Here is an 8,748-nt window from a genome sequence, read left to right on the forward strand (position 1 = left end):
GCTGATGAAGCTTCAGAAAACGAAGCCTTCATGTTCCAGAATTTAGTTGGAGAAAAACTTTCAAAAGCTGAAATAGAAGAGCTTAGAGAGTATGCCAAATCCTGCGGATACAAACCTGGAGCACTCCTCTTCGGAGGCATTGATGATGAAAAATTAGATTGTATTCGAGATCAAACTAGAGCCAAAGTTATCGGTACTCTGTCAAAGAGTATCGGTTTTCCGAAGCTAGAAACAGACATCAGCCGCTACCGACGACAACATATCGTTGGTAGTTTATTTTATTCCAATTTCAAGGTGAACTACTTTTCCCTTGACTTTTATTGTTTCTAATAATGAAAACATGTCTGACGAAGGTTGTTTTCGTGTAGAGTATGCTGTTGAGCAAAGCCTTGAAAATGCAGCAAGATTTTGAAGACAAGAAACACGAAGTTATAATTGAAAATTTGGAAAGCAGAATAAAGGAGCAATCAGATGCTATCGAGAAAAAGAACTTTGAGCTCCAGGCAACCGAAGGTTTATTGGCGGAAGCCGAAGCAAAAAATAACAGAACTGAACGCGAAGCTTCTCCGTCAATCTGAGCAATTCGAACGAGAAAAGCAAGATCTTAATGCAAAACTTGAAGCCGAAGCTCAACAAAATTCAGATTTGAGAAAACTATTGACAAGCCTTCAAGAAAAATGTTTGGAATTTAGCAACAAATGCATTCAACGATTAAGAAAAATTTTCCACTCAGTTGGAGCCAGCAGTGAGAAATTCACCCCCTCAGCTGAAGATCTACCGAAGACCTTCGAACATATTGAGGGTGAGATTGACGAGCTCGACGAAGTCATAGCTGGGCACGGTGACTTCTGTGCCTGGGTAGCTTCTCGGGGCACTGCTGCAGCTTTCCTAAAAGCTGGCTGCGAACATGGAAAGATTGTCAATAGGCCAAATTTCATTTTATCACCATCAATCCTAGATGACATTCCTGATCTCGCCCGAAGTATCTCTAATAGATTTGTAAAAATGATATGGACAAAAGGTGGACGAGAAAAGGCTGGAGACGAAGCTCGGAGTCATCTTGAACCAGTAAGAAATCATACCTTGTGCTTACCTCTTCCTTCAAGCTCGATTTTGACTTACAACAACCTTATTCATGTAGGATGACGAAGCCGAAGCCGATGATTAAAAAATGACGCCGAAGCTGAAGCTCCTTGGAGATTAAATAGTAGACTGTAGATAGTACTTGAGAAACTTTTGAGATAACTTTTGTAAATGTAACTAAAACTTGTCTTTAATGAATTCTGTTCATACCTTGTAATATATTCTTATCCTTCCATTGATGTATGAGAAGTGCTTTGATGTGGACGAAATTTTCTTTTTTGAGCCGAAGGCGAAAAAACACCTTCCCTTCTTTTCGTACGCAGCGAAGCATAGAAAACAACATTTCCCTTCTTTCCGAAGCTCTCCTTTTTGTACACGAAGCTCTTTCTTTCCTTTTTTTTTCTTTTTTGCCGAAGCAACCACTTATGCCATGATGATGATTATCCTACATATGCCTGGATGAATGTTTATGAATGCAAATGCTATGATGTAATGTGATGTGCAAATGAATGTCCAAACGCGTATCCGAAGCCATACTCATAGCCATTATTTCCTTAAAAACAATCACACCTCAGCTCTGCATTCCCTTAGGAACGACTTTGGAGCTTCTTCGCCTTTACTTTTGGCGGAATCAGCGTTGACTTTTCGCTGTAAGCTCTGCATTCCCTTAGGAACGACTTTGGAGCTTCTTCGCCTTTACTTTTGGCGGAATCAGCGTTGACTTTTCGCTGTAAGCTCTGCATTCCCTTAGGAACGACTTTGGAGCTTCTTCGCCTTTACTTTTGGCGGAATCAGCGTTGACTTTTCGCTGTAAGCTCTGCATTCCCTTAGGAACGACTTTGGAGCTTCTTCGCCTTTACTTTTTGGCACTCGATGGTGCGTTCTCAGCTTTTACATTTACAACCTTGGGGGATTTTGCTCTTATAGAACTAAAAAGGGAAATTACATGTAATGGCCCCATTAAAAACCTTTCTCCCCCTTCAGAAAGGAAAAGGGTGCCATGAAAGAAAAATAAAAAATATGAAAAATTACATCGAGTTATACATAATATCGTCGAAGCTCATCCGCATTCCAAGATCTAGGAATGTCGTTGTCGTCCATATCCTTCAATCTGTATGAACCGGGTCTTGACGAAGATGCTACTAAGAAAGGTCCATCCCATTTCAACTGCAACTTGCCCACTGTTTCTGGGTTGGCCACTCTCCGAAGCACCAAGTGTCCTGGCTCAATATTCTTTAGCCGAACCTTTCTATCTCGCCATTTGATTGTTTCGGCTTGATATTTATTGATGTTCTCCACGGCTTGCAGCCTGATCCCTTCTAAAGCATATTTTTCCACAGAATAAGCAGTTTCAGAACCTGATTCTGCCGAAGCTACTACTCTTATTGATCCGGTTTTAGCTTCCTCCGGAGTTATTGCTTCGTCACCGAATAATAACTTGAATGGAGTAAAGCCTGTAGACCTTGATGTTGTTGTATTGTGGCTCCACACCACTTTGGTTAACTGATCTGGCCACTTTCCTCTGGGTTGATTGAAGATTAACTTCATTATTCCTGTCATTATAATGCCATTGGCTCTTTCAACGAGTCCGTTTGACTCCGGATGCCTGACTGATGCAAAATGGATCTTCGTACCAATTTGATCACAGAAATCCCTGAAAGCTTCGGAGTCAAACTGTGTTCCATTATCCACAGTGATAGCCTTTGGTACCCCGAAACGACAAACAATATTCTGCCAGAAAAACTTCTGGACGGTGGCCGAAGTTATTGTGGCTAAAGGCTTTGCCTCAATCCATTTAGAAAAATATTCCACCGCCACTACAACATATCTTAGGTTCCCTTGGGCCGTTGGTAACGGACCTAACAAGTCAAGGCCCCACCTTTGCAATGGCCAGATGGGTTGTATGAGCTGTGTTAAGGACGAAGGTTGTTTTTGATCTCTTGCACATTTCTGACAACCTTCGCACTTTTGAACTAATTCCGCCGCATCCGAAGCTGCCTTCGGCCAATAAAACCCCTGACGGAAAACTTTTCCAAGTAACGGCCTAGATCCAATGTGAGATCCACACAGGCCTGCATGTATTTCTTTCATCAACTCTATGCCTTTGGTTCTAGATAAACACTTGAGTAGCGGAGCACAAACTCCATGCTTGTACAACTCCCCTTCTATCATGACATATGGACGAGCTCTTGCCTCTATCCTCCTGTTATAAGCTTCGTCATCTGAGAGGAATTTACCCTGTAGGTAAGAGATGATCTCAGTTCTCCAATCTTCGCTATAAACAAGAGATATATTGAGGACTACTCTTTCAAGAAGTTCCACCGAAGGTGCTTTTATTGTTTCGAAGAACACATCCGAAGGTAAGGGCAGCCCCTGTGCTGCTGACTTAGCTAGCAAATCAGCATGCTCATTTTGTCCTCGAGGGATATTTTTGACAGAAAATCCTTCGAAGGAAGCTTCAACTCTTCGAACCATATCCAGATATTTTTCAAGCTTCGGATCTTTAGCCTTGCAACTCTTGTCAATATGACCCGAAACAACCTGGGAATCAGTTTTAAGTATGGCCCTTCTGATTCCCATTGCTTTTAGCTTCCGAAGACCCAGAAGCAGGGCTTCATACTCGGCAATGTTATTTGTGCAACTGAAATCGAGTCTTGCCGCATAACAAGTTTTAACTTTGGATGGTGAAACCAACACAGCAGCTGCTCCTGCCCCGAAGGTTCCCCAAGATCCGTCGCAAAACACTGCCCATACTTCGGCATCTTTATTTGTTTCTTCATCCTGAGCCCCTGGCGTCCAGTCAGCAATGAAATCTGCTAACGCCTGGGACTGGATCGAAGATCTATGCACATAATCAATACAAAATTCATTGAGCTCTGCAGCCCATTTTCCAATCCGCCCAGTAGCTTCTCTGTTTCTCATAATATCCTTCAGCGGCTGTGAAGAAGGAACAACAATATTGTATGCTTGAAAGTAATGCCGAAGCTTCCTGGATGCCATCAAAACAGCATATAACACCTTCTCTAATTCTGTATAGTTTTTCTTTGATATACTAAGAACTTCAGATACAAAATATACTGGGACCTGCTTCTTGACTTGATCATCAAGCTTCTCCTGGACAAGTGCTGCACTTACCGCTGAGTGCGAAGCTGCCACATATAATAACAAAGGAGCCCCTGGCGTTGGTGGAGTTAGTGTTGTTAAATCTATCAGATATTGCTTCAACTCCTCGAAGGCTTTTTGTTGGCTTGGTCCCCATTGAAAGACTTCGGCTGATTTCAGCACTTCGAAGAATGGTAGATTCCTTTCTGCTGATCTGGATATAAATCTATTAAGAGATGCCAATCTCCCTGTTAATCTTTGGGCCCCCTTTTTTGTAGTTGGTGGCTCCATCCGAAGTATAGCTTCAATTTTACTTGGATTAGCTTCAATTCCCTTTGTTGAAACCAAGCATCCAAGAAATTTCCCCTTCTTTACTCCGAAGACACATTTTTCTGGATTCAACTTTAAGCCAGCTTGTCTGAAACTGGCGAAGGTCTCCTGCAAATCAGCAATATGATTTTCCTGTTTCGTGCTTTTTACAATGATGTCATCAACATAAGTTAGCACATTTTTGCCTATCTGAGACTGGAGAACCCTCGTAGTCATTCTGCTGAAACTTCCTCCGGCGTTTTTGAGCCCCTCAGGCATCCGAAGATAGCAATATGTGCCACTTGGGGTTATGAAGCTAGTCTTCGGCTCATCTTCCTTCTTCATCCAGATTTGGTGATAGCCTGAGTAACAGTCTAGCAGACTCATGAGCTCTGAAGAAGCTGCTGCATCAACTAAAGAGTCTATCCTTGGCAATGGGAATTCATCCTTCGGACAAGCCTTGTTGAGATCTGTAAAATCGATACACATTCGCCACTTGCCAATGGCCTTTTTTACCATAACGGTGTTAGCTAGCCATTCTGGGTACTTTACTTCTCTGATAACCCCTGCACTGAGGAGTCTTTTGACTTCATTACGAGCACCTTCGGCCTTATCATCAGACATTTTCCGAAGCCTCTGCTTTCTGGGTCTGAAGGATGGATCAACATTGAGCGAGTGTTCAATAACATCCCTATTAACTCCGCAGAGATCATTGGCTGACCATGCAAAAACATCTTTGTTGTTGAACAAAAACCTTATCAAGGTTTTCTCCTGCTCTTCGGATAATTGAGAGCCCAACAGCACCTTCTGCTCTGCTATGTCCTCACATAAGAGCATGGGCTTCGGCTGATCTGCTGAAGCTGCTTTCTCCCTTCTGAATTTGTATTGTTCACAAGCTTCAGCTCCATCTATGTTATGGATTGCTTTTGAGTCAGTCCAGTTTCCTTCGGCCCTTCTGGCAGCTTCCTGACTTCCATGAATAGCGATGGGTCCTTGATCCGAAGGTATCTTCATGCAAAGATAAGCAGTATGAAGAATTGCTTCGAAAGCATTGAGAGTGCCACGACCAATAATTGCATTGTAAGGGTATTCCATGTCAACAATGTCAAACACAACTTGCTCAGTTCTAGTGTTGTTGATGAACCCGAAGGTCACCGACATGGTGATCTTGCCCAGTGCTACAATCTGTCTTCCTCCGAAGCCACAGAGAGGATGTGTAGCATCATGAATCTTATCTTCTGGCTCTTGCATTTGTCTGAAGGCCTTAGCAAATATGATATCAGCTGCACTACCTGTGTCAACCAAGACATTGTGGACCAGAAATCCTTTGATAACACAATAGATAACCATGGCATCGTTGTGTGGGTAATCCTTGAGCTGAAGGTCCTCTTGGGAGAAGGTAATAGGAATGTGAGACCATCTTGACTTGATGAAGGGTCCTTGCACCCCAACATGCTGTACCCTTCTCTGTGCTTCCTTTTTCTGTTTCTTGTTGGCTGGCTCTGAGGACGAACCACCTGTAATCGGGAGCACCAGCTTCGGGTCCGAAGCAGCTCCAGCTTGATCGTTGAACGAAGCCATCAGCTCAAAAAGTGGAAGTGAGTTCACCGGAGGTGGGCGCCAATGTTGGGGACTTGTTCTCAAATGCTATGAATTAAGAACAAGGCAACATAAAATGTTAAATGTTAACGTCCTTCGTCCATGAAACATTATTCCCTTGAGGATAATGAGCCTTGGACGAAGGTTGATGAGAACATAATTACGAAGCTCAAGTCTTCGTAATATAATTTCAATAGATTGTATGAGATAACATAAAATGAAGGGTACAAAAAGGTAAATAAATCATAGATGAATTATATTATATTTACTTAATATATTGAATTATTGAATACAATAATACCTCTGCCTTGGCAAAGATTGGTTCCTGAAAGATGCGATTGCAATTACCAGAATGCGTGAACAGTAAAGGAATACTGTTCACTATTTATAGGCACAGGACACAGCCTGTGAGAAATTACAATTATGCCCCTCATAAAAGTTTACAACATTGACTCAGACCTTTATGGACTAAAAGGTCATTCTATCTTTAAGTCGGTTTGTAATACCTAAGCTTCATGAAAAGGAACCTTCGGCCATCTCATACAAACAGCTTCAGCCGAAAGCCTCTTCTTCCTAGAAGACCTTCGGCGACGAAGCATAGACCCAACAGTAACCCCCATCAGCATAAAGCTGCAAAGGCCTGATGGGTGCGATTAAGTCAGGGATCAGTCCATTCGAGCGACTCGATCATGCCTCGCCCGAGCCTAGCCTCGGACAAGGGCAGCCGACCCCGGAGGATTTCCGTCTCGCCCGAGGCCCCCCTCCAACGGCGGACACATCTCCGGCTCGCCCGAGGCCCTGCCTTCGCTAAGAAGCAACCCTGACTAAATCGCCGCACCGACCGACCGAATCGCAGGAGCATTTAACGCAAAGGTGGCCTGACACCTTTATCCTGACGCACGCCCCCCGGCAGAGCCGAAGTGATCGCCGTCACTTCGCCGCTCCACTGACCGGCCTGACAGAAGGACAGCGCCGCCTGCGCCACTCCGACTGCAGTGCCACTCGACAGAGTGAGACTGACAGGCAGTCAGGCCCTGCCAAAGGCACCATAGGAAGCTCCGCTCTGCCCGACCCAGGGCTCGGACTCGGGCTAGGTCCCGGAAGACGGCGAACTCCGCTCCGCCCGACCCAGGGCTCGGACTCGGGCTAGGTCCCGGAAGACGGCGAACTCCGCTCCGCCCGACCCAGGGCTCGGACTCGGGCTACGTCCCGGAAGACGGCGAACTCCGCTCCGCCCGACCCAGGGCTCGGACTCGGGCTAAGTCCCGGAAGACGGCGAACTCCGCTCCGCCCAACCCAGGGCTCGGACTCGGGCTAGGTCCCGGAAGACGGCGAACTCCGCTCCGCCCGACCCAGGGCTCGGACTCGGGCTAAGTCTCGGAAGACGGCGAACTCCGCTCCGCCCGACCCTAGGGCTCGGACTCGGGCTCAGCCCTAGAAGACGACGAACTCCGCTCCGCCCGACCCAGGGCTCGGACTCGGGCTCAGCCCCGGAAGACGACGAACTCTGCTTCGCCCGACCCCAGGGCTCGGACTCCGCCCTGGCCTCTGTCGAACGACCTCCGCCTCGCCCGACCCAGGGGCTCGGACTCGGCCTCGGCCATGGAAGACAGACTCGACCTCAGCTTCGGAGGAGCCTCCATGTCGCCCAACCTAGGGCGCAGGCCAGCCACGTCAACAGGAAGCGCCATCATCACCCTACCCCGAGCTGACTCGGGCCGCAGAGAACAAGACCGGTGTCCCGTCTGGCTAGCTCCGCCAGATAGGCAATGATGGCGCCCCGCATGCTCTGTGACGACGGCGGCTCTCAGCTCTCTTACGGATGCAGGAGGACGTCAGCAAGGACTCAACCGCTCCGACAGCTGTCCCTCCGCCAGGCTCCGTCGCCCCTCCGACGGCCACGACATCACACCAGCTGGGTGCCAAAATCTCTCCGGCTGCCACATCGGCATGTACTTAGGGCGCTAGCTCTCCCCCGCTAGACACGTAGCGCTCTGCTACACCCCCATTGTACACCTGGATCCTCTCCTTACGCCTATAAAAGGAAGGACCAGGGCCCTCTTAGAGAAGGTTGGCCGCGCGGGGACGAGGACGGGACAGGCGCTCTCTTGGGGCCGCTCGCTTCCCTCTCCCGCGTGGACGCTTGTAACCCCCTACTGCAAGCGCACCCGACCTGGGCGCGGGACGAACACGAAGGCCGCGGGATTCCCACCTCTCTCACGCCGGACGCCGGCCGCCTCGCTCCTTCCCCCCTTCGCGCTCGCCCACTCGCTCGACCCATCTGGGCTGGGGCACGCGGCGACACTCACTCGTCGGCCCGAGGGACCCCCGGTCTCGAAACACCGACACCAGGTGTCTCTCCTCAGCAGCCTTATGAGGCTTTCGAGGTTGCTTCGACTACACACAACTATGGCACTTAGAACCTTTGACTATGGTGATATTCGAAATTAAACTCATGGTTGCAAGCCGAGACATAGAGCCAAAATTAATATGACACAAACGAGAATGCCAAATACTCGCAAGATCATCAACATTAGCACAAATATGGTTCACAGAATTATTATTGAAATCTAACAAAGAAAAGCGGAACAAGCCTCCGCAATCATAGCCTTTACCAATAAATTGTCTAGACTTGGACACAACTAATTTATTGGA

This window comes from Zea mays, chromosome 4 (assembly GCF_902167145.1).
Source record: "Zea mays cultivar B73 chromosome 4, Zm-B73-REFERENCE-NAM-5.0, whole genome shotgun sequence".
Lineage (NCBI taxonomy): Eukaryota > Viridiplantae > Streptophyta > Magnoliopsida > Poales > Poaceae > Zea > Zea mays.